The sequence below is a fragment of the Eurosta solidaginis genome, chromosome X, assembly GCF_040869045.1.
Source record: "Eurosta solidaginis isolate ZX-2024a chromosome X, ASM4086904v1, whole genome shotgun sequence".
NCBI lineage: Eukaryota > Metazoa > Arthropoda > Insecta > Diptera > Tephritidae > Eurosta > Eurosta solidaginis.
Genome location: NC_090324.1, coordinates 56,571,887 through 56,588,502, shown reverse-complemented (window position 1 = coordinate 56,588,502; position 16,616 = coordinate 56,571,887). Strand labels below are relative to the sequence as shown.

The 16,616-nt window shown below is 37.1% G+C and overlaps 1 protein-coding gene across 1 annotated transcript in view; it reads left to right on the top strand.

Annotated features, from left to right (window-relative positions):
• The first annotated feature begins 7,896 nt into the window (after positions 1-7,896).
• LOC137234942 (nuclear factor 1 X-type-like) overlaps positions 7,897-16,616 on the top strand; it is a 2,160,399-nt gene continuing 2,151,679 nt past the window's right edge. The window contains exon 1 of the mRNA XM_067758242.1: positions 7,897-8,123. The gene's annotated coding sequence lies outside the window, so the exon portion shown is untranslated. The remainder of the gene's footprint in view (positions 8,124-16,616) is intronic.

The following is a 16,616-nucleotide window of genomic DNA, read 5'->3' as shown; positions in this document are numbered from 1 at the left end:
TAAAATTTTCATTTCCTGAATGAAAAAAAAAGTCATTGATTTAAAACACGCGGTGGTGAGTACATGACATACTCGTAGATGTTATCTGTTTTATTAATTAATTTGATGTTCTTTTATTTTCAGATTTTCTTTTCATGGTTTTTTTTTTTCAATATCGAGGTGGCGCAATCGTTGATCTTACCATACAGATCAATGTTTATTTACAATGATACATATAAATTAGCATAAGCAGCTGGAAGACAATCCGACAGCCGTCGAAGCCAAACAACAGCCACAAAAAATATAAACCCAATAAAAAGTACTTTTCGTTACTACCTCGATTAAACAACCAAAGACTTCGCAAAGTTCTTGGAAAACCATTTTCTAGCAAAAGGTGTGCCTTGCGTACAATCACCAAGCGTTTTTTCATACAGAATATACCTAGCTAGTTTTGGACAATCCGTGCATCAAAGAGCATGCAAAACGCGTTTACATAAACATCGTCGGAACAACATCTTGTTCTCAGTTAGAGTGCCAGGTTTATCTGCAAATATATGTTGTACTTGATCGGCCACCGTGGTGTGATGGTAGCGTGCTCCGCCTATCACACCGAATGCCCTGTGTTAAACTCCCGGGCAAAGCAACATCAAAATTTTAGAAATAAGGTTTTTCAATTAGAAGAAAAATTTTCTATGCGGGGACGCCCCTCGGCAGTGACTGGCAAGCGCTACGAGTGAATTTCTGCCATGAAAAGCTCTCAGTGAAAACTCATCGGCCTTGCAAATGCCGTTCGGAGTCGGCATAAAACATTTAGGTCCCGTCCGGCCAATTTGTGGGGAAAATCAAGAGGAGCACGACGCAAATTGGAAGAGAAGCTCGGCCTTAGATCTCTTCGGAGGTTATCGCGCCTTACATTAATTTTTTTTTTATTTTTTTATGTGTTGTACTTGACCCGATTCTTCGGTGATCTTCATCTCACGGCATTCTGCCTTTCATTGGTGTCCTTGTTGTATCATTCCCATACAACCATTGTTAGTAATGAACGCATCATGCCGAACTTTGTTTACGCATGGTCAGAGAACCAGACGACGTCGATATTTTAACACGGTAACGACGCCTCTCATGGCGTCCAAATCATGTATAAGCTGAATTTTGAAGGATGATGGCGACACGGTTGTGCGTGAAAAGCATAAACAAATCCCCCAAGTTTTGTGTTTTGGAGAAAATTCAGGTGAGGTCGTATGCGTAAATTTCAACAACCTTTGGTTAATCCCTTTAAATATGTAAAAATTGTTATGTTTTTCACAACTACGCAAATGGCGCCCTTGCAGTCACGTAATTTGCTTGCGCGGAGAAATTTTGATGTGAATGATGTTAATGGTTTTTTCGAGTCAATCTACCTTAAATGGAGGTGTAAATGGACGCATATGCAGGTATTTGCTATATGTGTATGTATGTTTGATATAGTTGTAATATACAGTTCAAAATACCAGAAATGCTAGGAAAGAAACAGTTAAACCCAGTCGTGCGAAGTTTTATTAATAAATAAAGTAAATCATAGAGATTTGAGTTTAGTAGATAACAAACCAAATCGGTGTATGCTAAAATTCGTTTAAAAGAGATATTGTCCACTTTTGTAGTAGTGTCAGAGTAAGATACGATTGCACTGCTTGCTCATCAAGTCCAATTGTACCTTAAAATGCATTAGTATCCGCAGGTATATGTACTCATAGCAATCAAAAAAAATGATACAATGAATTGAATCATGATCCAAGTATATAATTTGTAATAAATAAAGACACAAACGATTACGACTGTCGAATAAATAACTCTTTGTATTTGCGTTTCATTAGAGTATCAAGAAAAATCAATGGAGGACATAACGCCTCTCACAAATCTTGAACCGTTGTAAATACCTAATCAGTGAATTGTTCCTTTCAGTTTCCTAATATCTCAAGTTAAATTTTGGTTCCGATGTTACTGGCTGTGAAGACCGGCAATTACCTCGTGCAGATTTTCGAAGTTCTCCTGATAATACATCAGTAAATGTTCAAAGCGATGAAAGCGTTTGTAGCGATTCAAATGAAGGTATGATTTTGGAGGTACAACTGGAGCGTTAAACACTGGAATGACTGTTGTGGCATGTCTCTACACAACGGTTGGGTTTTTTTGTTTGCTTGAAGTATGAAGAAAATGTAAAAGGCAGTGTTACACTCAATTTGTCACCAGATCAATTACTTTCGCAGTTGGTTCGCATCGTCATGGCTATAGCAATCCCTTTATCATACACTATTCAATTCTATGTACCTGTAAATAGTGTTGACTCCTTCCCTCGCAATCAGTTTGTGGATCAAAGCAGTGAGCGCTGTAAGCAGCTCAGCATTAGCGTTAATTGCACCATCAATTATGGTTATAATGAAATTCTATCCAGTGGGTTTGAGCAAGTATAATTGGATATTGTGGAAGGATATTGCTATTCTACTATTTGGCATATGTGGTTTTTTCTTTGACACTTGCACCAAGTTTAGAGCAAGTTCTTGGCCCAGATCCCAGATATAAATGAGTAAATTTCTTGTAAGCGCAACAAATGTATGTAAGTAAAATAATTTGAGAAGCCGTTGTGTATGTATAAATAATGCATGCATGCCGTACATGAATCATTCCAACCTTCAGGTTTGAAGCTGCTGTATTTCGATACGTTGATTTGATTTGCTACCGTTCATCATGCTGAAATAAAACCATAGACGTGCAGTCAGATGCTACAACAAGAATTTGACGGCCCTCATAATCCGGTGATGATTTTCAAAGCAGTAGGAGGGAAAATTGCTCGGATATTTAAATGGCATAATATTTTCCTCGCCTTTATTAGTATTTGGTTGTAAAGACTCCTTAAAATTATTTATATCATCATCACAATCCATTTCAATGTCCTCATGTATATTAAAACCCAAATCAGTATCTTAAGCGTTTAAAAAAAAAGGTTTTCGCAAAGCATTAGATTCTAAACGACATAACGCAATGCTATTATGATGAGTAGTATCCATTATCATCACAACCAGTCTAGAGTAAACGGGTCCAGTACTGGCGGCTTGAGGTTCTGCTGCCCACAGACCCATACTCAAATGTAACTTTCTCAACGCCATTAAAGCCGCACTGATTAAGTATACATTTATACAAGTCAGCAGTTTTAAAGTATGCCCATTCACCGGAAGGAATCACAATTGAATTCCACGGTTTTCCACTCAAAACTGGTGGATCATCAGATGGTACAAACTTCTGATCTGACAGTCTATTAATACTACTTGATCCATTATTTTTGGATCATCTAGGGGTGGCTGAGATTTTAGTTTTAAACACTCGGTGTATCGTTATCAATCGAAAAATTTGTATAATTTGACCGATTTCCCGTACGAATATATTTCTTAGTATGTTATTTGGGATAGAGGAATGTGGACTATTAAAGTACATTTTCCTTGTCGTTGGGCGGAAGTAGTACCAGTTTCGCAATTGGTCTGGTAATTTGTCCCTTAATTGTATTGACGTCAACAACACGTACACGGTTATCGGAACCTGGGTGTGTGTTGACGATTCTCCCCATTATCCACTCGTTTGGTTGTAGGTTATCCTCTTTTGTGACGACTAGGTCCCCGGGTTTTAATTTGGATTGTGGATGTTTCCATTTATACCGTTTCTGGATCTCGGTGAGATATTCCGATTTCCATCTTTTGCAAAAGGTTTGATGAAGGGCTTTCATCTTTTGCCATCGGTTTACGATTGAGGCAGGTTTCACTACAATCGAATTCAGGTGGAGCTAAAAGATGCCCACCTACCAGAAAGTGGCCTGGAGTAAGCGGCTCCAGGTCGGAAGGGTCGTTGGATGAGGGACTGAGGGGCCTAGAGTTGAGGCAGGCCCAATTCGACATAAGAGGGTAGTACACTCCTCAAGAGTATATTTATGATCGATCGCGATCTTTTTAAAAATGGGTCTTAAAAATTTTTACCCCCGCTTCCCACAAACCTTCCATGTGAGGAGCGCTTGGCGGTATAAAATGTGATGGCTATATTTATTCAATGTTCCGTCCTTTGCTTCACGCAGAAATGCTTTAAAATCGGATCGTAAAGATCGCGACAAAGTTAGTACCATTGTCGGAGTAAACGTTTTTCGGACACCCTCGTCTGGATACAAATCTGGCGAAGGCAGCTACGAAGGACCCGTTACTAAGGTCGTTTGTCGCTTCTAGATGGATGGCTTTCGTTGAAAAGCAGACGAACAGACAAACATATCCTTTTGAAATTCAGCATCCCCTCCCTCGGCAGGATTTTATATCAAATGGTCTCGCGACATCTACCACAGTGTTGGTGAAGGCCCTAATAAAGGTGGTGCGCTCTTTCGGAAGGATCCCCAGGAGTTGCGTTTGTGTCCGCTTCCTGTAAATGGTACAGACCTTACAGTTGTGGATAACAGACCGTATCATGATTATAACGCGTGGGATCCAGTACTGAGTGCGGATATGACGTAGCATCAGCTGGTTCCCTCCATGCAGGGTGGTCTTATGGGAGGATTGAAATATAAGTCTGGATAACCTGCAAGTGTAAGGAAGGATAATGGGATGACTTTCGTTATGGGACATGTCTTTGGATGCCCTAGTCCGCCCCCCAGTTCGAATGATGCGTTCTTCGTCTATATATGGGTCCAGGGGTACAATCTCACTCTTACCATTTATTGGCTTTCCTGACTTCAAATTTGCGTCCTCTTCTTGATAATGTTGCCTTTGGCATATTGTGATCAATTTTTGTGTTGTTTTTTCTATTTCGTCCGGGGCTATCGAATGAGAATCCCTTTTAAAGGAGGCTTTAGTTGTTGGGTGTGTATTCTGGAAAAATCGAAGAATATAGGAGATCACCAGCAAAGCCCTTGGTAGATCGGAAAACCTATATAGAATATCAAAGTTATTTTCGACCGATGTTGCATGAACTTTCACCCTCTTTTCTTCGATATTTGTGTTATAATGCTCTTCTTGTGTTGGCCAATTTTCATTGTCTTCTTGTAACCAAGAAGGTTCCTGACACCACAAAGAATTGTCGATTAAATCCGAGCCGAGGAGGCCTCTGCTCGCCAAATCTGCAGGATTTGACGCAGAGTCTACGTGACGCCATACTTTGTCTCCTACTTGTCGATGATGGTGGCTTTCGGTTCCATGCCATTACTATAGTCGAGTCTGTCCAAAGGTTTACTTTAATATTGGAAAGTTGCATATTTTCTATGGCCGAATCTTTAATTTCTGCAAGTAGGACTGCGCCGCAGAGTTCCAGTCGTGGCAATGATATGGTTATATCCGGGGCTACTCTCGTGTTGGCCACCAACACTTTGGTGAAGACTTGATCCTTTGTTTGTACCCTCAGGAAAACAGTGGCGGTATATGCTTTTTCCGAAGCATCGCTGAATCCGTGTATTTCGACGCTGTCCTTTGGGGTAAAATGAACCCATCGCGGTATGCGGATATCCTTGATTTTTCCGTGTTCTTGCATAAATGCGGTCCAACCATCTAGAGTAGTTTGTGATACTTCTTCGTCCTAACCCGTGCATTCCAACCAAATATTTTGCATTATAATCTTAGCTACAATTATCACTGGTGCCAGCCAGCCAAGAGGGTCGAACAGCTTCGCAATCGCAGAAAGTATAGCCCTTTTTGTGATGGCATCGCTGTTCTCAAAAGGTTTAGCAGTAAAATAGAATAGGTCGGAATGCGCGTTCCACTTAATGCCTAGAGATTTAACCATACTAGTATCTTCAAACTCTAAGAAGTCCTCTGTTAATAAATGCTGCTTCGGTATACCCTGCAGAATATTCTTGCAGTCGATTGCAATGCCGATGATATCTGATACCTTGCCCTTATCGCAGTTTCGATGCTGTGTCCACCGGCGGGTACATCATCATCTTACTTCCGCTCCCTTCGTATTCTTCAGCGTTAGCGATGAACTATTTTTACTTAATCCCTGTGGGTCAGACCTTTCTGGAGACCGATGAAACTTTCGTCCAATAAAGGGGTTAAAGGTAATCTCATTATTCTGCTGTTTATATTGCGTATTATTCATTTATATGATTTGGTCCCCACTTGGAACCGCTTTCTTAGCTCGCATGTGCAGTCACCTTGAATGATCCCGTGGTTACCTATACGAAGGCGGGGAGGCCACCTGAAGGTTGACGCAGTCCCTGATGATGACAGCGTTCAGAGCCAGATCATCGTTAATCGGAATGATATCAACCGAATCTCTACCACCAACTTAGTGATGAACGTTTTCGAATGTACCCCAAGGTCTTTCAAGGTTTTAATGGGATGGAGACTAATGCGATTAGCCGGAGAGTCATTTTGAGGGGGTAAAAAGCCGTGTATTAAGATTTCCAAATGTTACACTCACCAGCACTTAGCAAACATATCCGAATCGTTATTCCAGTATATCTACCTTAATTAAGATCTTACTGTACTTAGTTTTAATATTTTAACAAATATAAGTTTTTCATAGAGCTGAACTTTTTCCTTATCTATTATTTTTTTTTCTTTCCTGGATGTGTATCCCAGACAACCCAAATGTTTGTTGTGGATGCCGATTTTCGGTACCACGTATACACATACAACATACCACTTTGTAGTTTTCGTACGTTTGCACTTTACACCTTACGATTACATTCAGAATCCCCCGTAACGATAGCAAAGATGTTTACTCAGCAAAAAGCCTGGTACAAATTTTGTATACATCCAACGTTAATAGAGCTGTTACTATTACAGTTTTCTTTTCCACATGAACACGTTACCATCAAATAGGTCGACAATACATAAGTTCGTCCACAGTAAATATTTTGACTTTTTCTTGTCAGAATATAACCTTAAATGTACCACTCTTTCACAGTGCTGCTGTTAGAATATATTAGTGTGTGCATATCACAAGGAACAGTTAATTTATATTCAAAGGAATACACCAAAGTAAGTTTATTAGAAATAACCCTAAAGAAACTTACTTCACACGTTGTATCCACCGGCGAACCGGTAAACCTTTCGTTTTGAGAAGGGTAAATTATGCTGCACTTTTGTGGGATTGCAGTGCACCATATTGAGAAACGAAGAAGTCGTCGTGTAAAAATGAGTTGAATAGATCAACGAAATGTGACAGCGTCGCCATTATGCAGAACAAATGTGACATATACGCCAGATATGAAACCAACATGAGTACTTAACCCCAAAGCTCCCCCTTCTATACAACACTGTACCAATGTGAACAGTCGCATCTTCACCATAATATTCACTGAGTCAATACTGCGCACAAGCAAAATAAATAGCAGAAAAATCTTAGTTTTTGATCTACCAGGCCTTTGAGTGTTATTTATTTCCAATTTTCGGTTTTGTTAATATAATTTAATATCGGAAATGCTAGTTGCTATTACGATTAAATCAAAAGGTGTTTGAAACCACTGTCAGGTAATATGTTAACCCTCCTTGTAAAAAGAAATCTAACGGTCTTTAAAACCACATCGTAAACCTGCCGGTTATAATTGATAAACATATTTAATTTTTTGTAAATATGAGAGTACCTATATGTTTAGTAATTACGCCAACAGCTAGCTACTCAATTGTCCTCACGTGAACACAAATGTATGCACATAAATACAGATATAAATAACATTCATGTGGCTATGAAGTTCGAATGCAAAAACCCAACAGAATATCGCTTAATCCCGTTTAATTTATTATTCAATACACGTTGTTACTTTTATACATTATAGATGTGTATATGTATGGTTCTATGTAACACTAGTATTAATACATTTATAAATGTATATGTATGCCTATCATACGAGTTGCAGGTATTACTCTGTTTTCTCATTTAGTGCTTGTTTAATGAACATTTTCGTTTCTAAATATATACTCGTACTTATACCATACACGTTGCCGGAATTGTTGTCGTCGCAGTCGAGACGCTAGCCTGTGATTTTGTTATTGAAAATAAACACAAATCGACAGGGAACGACAGACTTCGCGACTTCTTTAAACTGCTTAAGTGTTAATGTAATATAGAAAATAAATACCTCCTACTTTATAGAAGCCAAAATAAAATACTGAATGAAATAAAGAAGGTGATAACATCAGGTAAACTAGATACATATCATAATTCATGTTAAAAGTATTGTATATTGCATCCGATATCATGAGAAAACAATATTGTGTTACATAAAAATGGCATTTCAATCAAATTTCGGCTGCTTATTTAAAGTGATTGCTTTTATAATATATGTATGTGGTATGTACTTTAGTATGTACGTACTTATGTGTTTTGAAAGCATTTATTTGAAAATTAGTAAAGTGTAGTAGGTTTAAGTAAATTAAAAGCTAACAATGCTTACAATATTTTGGGTATGGCAACTCTCTAAAAATATGTCATGTCATCTCTTGATAAGAAAATATCTTATCGATATAAAATATCTATAAGCTCATTCCATTTCAAGACACTCGGTCCGCGCAGGACATGATTTTTGATTTCGATGAAATTTTAATTGTTGTTCTTTGGTCAAAATAATGAAAAACGTATTTTTTTGTTTAACTTTGTCGAAAATTAACCGATTCTCATGATTTTTTCTTTGAAATGTTCGCTATTACTTTTAATTTTATATAAATTTATAAACAATTGCATATAGTTAAAAAAAAATATTTTTTTAGTATATAGTAAAAATTTATGACTTTTTTCCAATATTAATATTTCAAATAATGGTTATTGTTTTTTGTTTAAACTTCTTCTATATCGAGTCAGCAGTTTATATTTCAACTTGGGTAAATATCCATTGGCCAACGCACGTTGTTTTTGAAATATAAATTTTTGAATATTAATCTTTTTTTTCGCCATATATTGATGCATTACATATCAGCATACCAGGCGATCAATGCCAAATGCTTGAAATTAATTAAAATATCACATTTATTATTGAAAAAATTCATTTGTTGTTATTTGAAATCGGACTATAACCACTCATCTCAGATCGCTATTTAAAATGAACGAAATCGGACTATGACCATCACAACATCTTGCTGTTATACAACATCTTGCCAATTATCTTCTCGTTCATTTATTTATACTTCCATATAGAACATAATTTTTCTATGTTTGCTTATATGAAAAAAAATTACATTAGCTTCGGTTTGTTAAGAACAGGTTTTTTGTTTATTATGTTGAGTAGGAGCAACAAAAACTATCAATGATATTTATTTGTTATTGCAAAGGGGGGATTGTCCATTTTCTTCTTTGGGCAACAAAAAGTTCCGAAAAAGACGGAGGAATCAACTATCTAGACCTCACGATAAATATTGATAAAGTTGCCAATAGTTTTTACTACGACATATATAGAAAGCCAACGACCATCGTCACTAATACGTAATAAATCAAATCATCCCAACAGCATAAAAATGCTGCATTAAGGCATTTGCTACATATTCTTGAAAGAAAACCGCTTACACAGGAATCATGTAAGAGAGATCGGGAAGTAATATAAAACATTGCTGCAAACAATGGATATGAAAAATCACTTGTGGAAAAATACAACATTAATACAGCGTTCAAAACATCGAACAATCTAGGACGAAAACAAAGAACTAACACTAACTCAGAGCATCCGCTTAGCAGCCACGGCCTATAAATACTTACCTGCGGATGCCCACACAGTTACAACCAGGACGGCAAATAATAACGAGGTTCACAGAACACATTAGAGATAACAGCAAAAAGCACGGAATCCAAACGTCATGCCAGAGTCCAACTTCGCGAACATGACGAAAATTAATGGTCCAGAGCAAACATCAATACAATTTTATTTTTCTCGGACGTTGCGGCAGCGCACTGCCCTCAAGTGGCCCGATGAAACCAGGCTAATCCTGTTTTTGTTTTTTTTTTTTAATTCATACATACTTTTTTTTTTGATCCTAATTCTTATTTATGAGTTATTTAAAATTTTTTTTGTTACCGAGTCTTTGAGAGGCAGTGTCTTCTTAAGCGCCGAGATATAAAACAGCTCAGCTACGGAGAAACTAGTCAGCTGAGAATTATAGATTCACAAAATACAATAGATTAAAAGTATAAATATTAGAAATATAGATTCACAAAATACAATAGATTAAAAGTATAAACATAATTTTTTTAATTATTAAGAGAAGATAGACCGTCTTTTTTATGGCAAAGAGCGAGCCCGAAACATCAATAATTCTCGAGTGAGAGTTATAATCTTCACACAAACATAGAAAAGGTTGGTGTAGTTGGAAATTGCTTCTGCACTGTTTACGAATTATAGGTTTATAATGCCTTGAAACTCGGCATGGAACATTCAAGTTTACTTCGTTCAAAAGAAATGGGCTTGAAATCGGTCCATTTAAAAGTCTAGCCATAAATAGTACACCTAGCATTTCTCTACGACTTGCAAGAGTAGGAAGATTTATTAGTTTTAATCGACTAGTATAAGGAGGAAGATTATACGGAGAGTCCCATTGCAGATTTCTCAAGGCGAAAAGTAAAAACTGTTTTTGAATTGATTCTAGTCTGTCCACATGAACTTGATAACGCGGATTCCAAATTATCGATCCATATTCTAATATCGGCCTCACCAATGATGTAAAAGGGGTTTTTGTAACGTAAGGATCACTAAACTCTTTTGCCCATCTTTTCACAAATGCTAAAACTCCTCTCGCTTTTTTGACTGTGGCATTAATATGAGGGTTGAAACTAAGTTTGCAATTCATTGTAACTCCCAAGTCGACAAAAACATCAACGCTTTCCAGAGTTTGGCCATTAATTGTGTAGGAAGCTGGCTGTATGTTCCCACGTGAAAAACACATGGATTTACATTTTTCTATGTTGAGCGGCATAAAATTCGCATTACACCAAGTAACTAAACGATTTAAATCCGCCTGGAGTACAGAACGTTCTTCAACCGACGCGTATGACTTAAAAAGTTTTACGTCGTAAGCATACATTAACATTTTAGAATATATTATGTATTTATTTATTTATTGTTGTTTAAGCATTTGGATTACAATCCTTACAGACTAGAATTAAAATTTACTTAAAAATATTAAGAACAATCTACTTATGGTTCCGTATGAATCCAACTACTTATAGAACTGAATACAATATTATCAAAAAATTAGCTTTAGGGAGCGACAAGTCCAAAGCAACTGTGCTACTCAGGGAGTTAAACTCACGAATAGCGCGATTTATAGGGGCATTATTAGCATAGTTAGTTCTAAAGTTATCACCATAGAAAGGATAAAAATTCCGGAGAGTGCGTTGCGGGACATTGAAATGAATCTTTTCCAACAAATATGGACAGTCAATGGACCCGTTAATAATGTCTTACGTGAAGGATAAGCAAAGTATTGATCTACGACTTTCAAGAGACTTCAAACTTAAGAGCATAAGACGAGCAGAATAAGAAGGGATGGGTTCTGAGAAGTTTACCGGCCAAAGGGCGTATTTCAGAAAAACCTTCTGTATTCTCTCAATTCTGTTTATAGCTGTAAGATTACTTGGTCTCCAAATAAAAGCAGCATATTCTAAACGAGACCTGATAAAAGATGTATAGAGCAGTTTGATAGTATAGGGATCAGAAAATTTCGAGCTATTGCGTCTAACAAAACCAAGCATGGAGTATGGCTTGTAAGTTATGTAATTTATATGGTTGGTAAAAGAAAACTTAGTATCAAAGATAACGCCAAGGTCCTTTAATCTCACTAACGGATTGAAGATCACAATTAGATATACTATATTTTGCATTCAAAATGTTAACGGACTTAGACAAGGTCATTTGAAAACATTTAGACGTGTTCAAAGAGAGATGATATTTCTCACACCACAGATGTAGCTTATTGATGTCGTTTTGTAACATCACGGCATCCTCTGGTGCCCTAATTATTGAAAATAACTTTAAATCATCAGCATACAGTAAACACTTAGCAAATGAAAAATAACTAACAATATCATTAATAAATAAAATGAATAGTAAAGGACCTAAAATACTTCCCTGGGGAACACCAGATGTCGCTATAAAGGGACTGGAGGATACGCCGTCAATAGTAACAACACAATGCCTGTTGCATAAGTAGGAACTTATCCACAGCAGAAATGAAGAATGAAACCCGATATGGCGCAATTTGTTAATTAAAACACTATGAGACACCCTATCGAAAGCTTTTGAAAAATCTGTGTAAATGCAGTCCACCTGGGAACCTGATGAAAAGGAGTCAATGCAGTATTCACTAAATACAGCTAGATTGGAAACTGTTGACCAATCAGCGATGAATCCATGCTGATAGGGAGAAATGAGAGACTTAACAGCAAAGCTCAACTTTGCATTGACCGCATGTTCAAAAAGTTTTGAAATCGTAGATAGCTTGGATATAGGTCTGTGGCGCCTATACTTGTTGTCAATACACTGTACTTTTTTATTATTTCTTTTGAACAAATATGCTAAGAGTTTTTGTAAAAATATTGAAAAGATTTTTTTGATTATGAAAAAGTTTAGTTGTTCAGAAAATATTGGTTTGTGTAATAAATTATTTTCTTAAATATATTATTTAAGTGAATCCTTTTCTAAGGCACTTAATTGGTGACCCCGACGTGATTAATTAAGTGCCTTAGAAAAGGATTCACTTAAATAATATATTTAAGAAAATAATTTATTACACAAACCAATATTTTCTGAACAACTAAACTTTTTCATAATCAAAAAAATCTTTTCAATATTTTTACAAAAACTCTTAGCATATTTGTTCAAAAGAAATAATAAAAAAGTACAGTGTATTGACAACAAGTATAGGCGCCACACTACTTCCCCGCCAGACTAGCGCAAGTAAATTTAAAGCTAGTTGAATTTATTCGTGGGACTATTGATCGAAAGTAGTTGATAAAAATGCTGGCTTTAGACGATCTAGTGAAACATTGACTGGCTTTCCTTTGATAATAATTGTGTAAAATTTCGAATAACGTTTTTTGACCTTATGCGGACCATCATATGGTGGAGTAAGTGCAGGGGAAATCGCATCATTTCGAACAAAAACATGCGTGGAATTCATTAAATTTGAATTGACAAAAGGCTTTTTAACTGTATGATGTGCCGTATCCGATGGACGCATGGATCGCATTATATCTGTTAAGTTTTTTACAAACTGGTTCTGTGGAATGAATTTACTGTCGGTAAATATTTCGCCCGGCAGCCTTAGTGAAGCACCAAAGGTCTATAGTTTCGGACATCATTCTTGTTACCGCTCTTGAAAACGGGCGTTATGGAAGTGAGCTTCCAATCATCAATGAAGGTCCCAGAAATAAGAGACTTATTGAATATCAGTCTCAATGGATTAATCAAAGCCGGACAATTTTTTAGCAAGTCGGATGAAAACCCGTCGACATCTGTTTGAGAGGAGGATTTAAGTGTATCAATGGCTTTACTTATATCCTCAGAAGAAAAGCAGAGAGCTCCAAAATTAAGGGAAGTGTCCTGATTGATTGAAAAATCATGCGGTTGATTGTTATCATCCAGAGTAAAATTTGATTTGAAAAAATCTGCAAATAAATTGGCTGCATCACTTGGGGTTTGTGCAGAATTGCCATCAAGGAAAACCTCTTTGGGCACGCTGGCACACGATTTTTTAGACTTTATAAAGTTCCAAAAAGATTTGGGGTTAGATTTTATGTTAACCTCAATATTGCGAATATAATTATTGTAGAGGGATTTATTCAAATTATTAAAAGTCCTTAAATAGTACCTATATTTAGAAAGAATGTGTGAATCTTGGTATATTTAAATTTTTTTAAATATTTTTTCTTCAGGTTCCTCAGTTTACTTAAGTCCTTTGAGTACCACGGTAATTTGTAAGGTTTTTTCTTTCGTACCCGAATCTTATACAAGCAGTGGTTGAACAAAATATTTTTAAAAACCGAAAAACTTTCTGAGGTGTCAAGACTGCCAAGTAACTCGTCCCAATTTATTTCAAACAAGAAATTGTTAAAAGAGTCGAAATCACACAAGGAAAAGTTAAAAGTTAGCCTGTACTCAGAAGCATCTGGGTAAAAATAATAAAAATTAAATTTAATCAGAGGTATGTGATGCCTGTCCTTATGAGTAATTGGATTCACACGCTCACTAACTTCGCAAAAAATGTTAAGATCTAGAAGCCTGGTAAGGGCATTGAAATATTCATTAATTTGACATAAATTAAGACTAAATACATTATCGATACCGAACCCTTGTAATGACTGTTTGTGATTTTTGTTGTTGAAAAAAACAAGTCCTGTGCATGGGCGAACATTTTGAACGTGGAAATAAACGCTTACAAGCGCGTAACGAAGAGGATTATGATGATGGTGTGGAGGAGGAGTTGGCCGAACAGGGTGATACCGACACATATATACTATCAAAAGTGGTGGATATATCACATGCACTATTTGTCACCAATAAAGCACAATTTTTGCCCTCCTTCAATCGTATAGCACCACATTTTGCTCAGCTACTTGAGCCGAATCATTCATGGTCTGACAGGCAATGGGGCATTTGTGCTTTCGATGATGTCATTGAGTTGTGTGTTCCTGTTGCTGCGCTTGCATCTGCTGCTGTTGATTTTGATAGGATTCCGCTGGATAGGAATGCCAGGGGACCTGTAGCTGGAATATATATTGGTGGTGGTATGCCATCTGGTAATATGTCAGGTTCAATGCCTGGCCTGGGCTATCAAGGTACACCGAATCCACAAATATTGTATGGTGCTGCTGGTTAGTCAGGCAGAGCAAATATTTCACCACACATGCCACAGTCCCAACAAATGCCACCAGCACATAACTACGCTGGTATACACTCGTTACGATATACAAGTTCAGGGCAGATGCCGGGCAATGTTGCCTCAGCGTCTGCACAGAATTCATTAAATCAAAATGTGGCTTCTCAACCAATCTGTTAATGCTCATTGGTAGTATAATTTGTAGTCTATAATATCGTCGGTGAAAGTTCCAACTAACCCCTCTATAGTGGAAAACGTTTTGTATGTGGTTTGAGCTTTCATAGATGATATAAACGTATTTACATAAATGAATATGTGCGATGGAAAACTTCATATTTCCTTTTCAATAACATTAGGTGTCATTAGCTTCCTTGTAAAATACGTGACGCTTATGTGCCTCCACAATTCCTTGCGGACGTTACGAAACCAATGAAAATTGATGAGATCATGTATCCGGAAGTACCCAATTTATCTGGTGGTGCACTGTAACGAGTTACACCTCCATTCACAAAACGCAACTATCAATCAATGAACAAAAAGAGGGTGAGTTTAAACTTGAATTACTACTAATGTAGATGCTCACATAGTCCTATATTTATAATCATCTATGTTTGCATTTGTGTACGTACACGCTGTTCACCTCCCACCAGAGTTGCTTAAACTACCTACTCCCTTTATACCACCCTTATACCACTACCAAGGGTTTTACTCTTTCTGACCAAATAATGAGTTGTCATATAATTTAAACAACAGGGCTAGTAATGAACAATTTTTTGATATGACTCCTCGTAATGTTCAAAAATACCTTAATAGAGAGAGTTTTCCAATCACACATGGTGGAATCATACTTGAATCTACTGTGGTTACTGTAGATGATCGAAAGTTTTGAATCATTTTCAATTCAGCTTTCTGAATCTTTTCAGGCTATCTTGTTCATTGAATAATGAGCTTTATGCCAATTTCACAGAGGCGTAAGGAACTAGTTCGCCAAGTTTTCTACATTAAAGCCCTAATCGAACTCAAATTTCGATGCAAAATAGAAAATTCTTAATTACCGCATCATTGCTTTGTTGAATGCCTAATCGAGTGAAAAATCCGGTCGGTCTCGCTTGGTGCTTTCGAATTCAATCTAGCAAATGAAAATAAAGAAATGATACGAGAAGAGAACACCACGAAAAAAAATCAAATTCTAATATTCTCTGCGTTTGCGGCAAAAGAAAATACCTCCTTCTCGGAAATAAGCACGTAGTTGGTTAGGTGCAACCTCTATGGGTAGTTGCACATTAAGGGCTTTTTGTTCAGTTATTTCAAGATTTTGGGTGATGGGATGAATTTTAATAAATTCTGTTGGCCGAGTGCAGATGCATTATGTGGAAGATCATGGATCTGCGTTAGGGTTCTGGTGTCCTCGCTCTGGGGAGTGAGGGAATTTGGGTTTGATTTTTTTTGAAAATTTAAAAATTTAATGGGCCAAAGAATGTATTTCGTTTCGGTGGCAGATGCGGATCTGCATTAGGGTAGTTGGTTTGCCTCGTTACGGGTGAACGAGAGCTGGGGTTGATTTTTCTGAAAGGAGGGATGTGGAGGAACGGAAGGATTGTTAAGAGGTACTCGTGGTCCTCTCACAATCTATCTCCGTAGGAAGAAGGATCAGTTTGACCAAAGGTCGTCTGACTTGACCCTTCTCGGTTATGAGGTGGACTACACGTACTCGGTTATCTTCGCCGGGGTGTACGTTGACGACTCCACCTAACCATTCGTTGGGAGATAAGTTATCCTCTTTGAGGATAACGAGATCTCCCACTTGTATATTTTGTTTGGGGTGTTTTCACT